The sequence below is a fragment of the Crocuta crocuta genome, unplaced genomic scaffold (assembly GCF_008692635.1).
Source record: "Crocuta crocuta isolate KB4526 unplaced genomic scaffold, BGI_CrCroc_1.0 scaffold127, whole genome shotgun sequence".
NCBI lineage: Eukaryota > Metazoa > Chordata > Mammalia > Carnivora > Hyaenidae > Crocuta > Crocuta crocuta.
In genome coordinates, this window is record NW_027532008.1 from 8,998,241 (window position 1) to 8,999,494 (window position 1,254).

A 1,254-nucleotide genomic window follows, 5' to 3' on the forward strand; every position below is an offset into this window, starting at 1 on the left:
ACCAAAAAAAAAAATCAATAAAAAGAAACTGGGACGCAGTTAGCCCTGGCCTCGTGTTCTTTCTCGCCGGCCTCGCTTTCCAAGCGCGTGTGGCCTTGGCCGTGAGGGCTGGCCCCCGGGTGGCGAGTCGAGCAGAAGAGGGGTGGGACTCGCATGGTGGGCCAGGAGGGGGGTCCTTGTGGAGCCCAGAGCTGCTGCTCGGCTCCCCAGCCCCCGCCCCCAGCAGAGGGGGGGCCCCACCTTGTCATTCTGTCACTCTGTGTGTGACTTCCCCACGCCTCTCCTCTCTGCTCCTCCCGTTTCATGTCCGCAAATACCCACCGTGTGCGGGATGCCCGCACATCATCTTCACAGCCCTCGGGGACACAGGCCCTGCTCTCCCGGCTGCCAGCGGGCGGCCAAGTGGCCAGTCGGGAGGGCCTGCGCCCGGGCGGCCCCTGGGACGCGTGGTGGCCTGGAGAGTGTGAGAGCTCAGGTGGCAAGCAGCGCTGTGTCTCCAGGGCCCTTCACACCCTCGCTGTGGCCTTGACAGGTCAGTCTGTCATCTCAGCCCTGGGTGAGGTCCTCCTGAGGCCCCAGATCCCAAGACGCCAAACTGTCTCATTCAGTCGCATCAGGGACTAAGCAGCCCGTGGGGACCCCTCTGCTGCCGCCGCCCGGGGGGAAGCAGGCAGCGTGGACCGGGCCTCGGCCCTGCTTCTCTTTGCTGCCACCCCCACCGTGCACCCTGGGTGCCGTGCAGTCACGGGGGGCCCACCCCCACCCGCATGACCCAGGCCAGGCAAGAAGTGCTCTCGAGTGGGGCACCTGGGTGGCTGAGTCGGTTGAGCGTCCGACTTCAGCTCAGGTCATGGTCTCACTGTGAGTTCAAGCCCCGCGTCGGGCTCTGTGCTGACAGCTCGGAGCCTGGAGCCTGCTTCGGATTCTGTGTCTCCTTCTCTCTCTGCACCCCCCCTCCCGCCCCCCCCACTCACACTCTCTCTCAAACATAAATAAAACATAAAAAAAAAAAACTTTTAACTTCTCTCTTGAGAGACCCTGATAGTAGAGTCAGAATGGTTCATTCCCACCGGGAAGGGCTCCTGCTCCAGCCAACTTGACCTCTGTCTTTCCGGATGCCACCGGCTCACCTCTTCCCTCCCTCCCGTGAGCTCCGCGGTGACCAGCACGCCCTAAGGAGGCTGGGGGAAGCGGCACCTGGGGCGGGAAGCGGCACCGAACCCCCGCAACAGGCCCAAGGGGCCGGCGTCTACC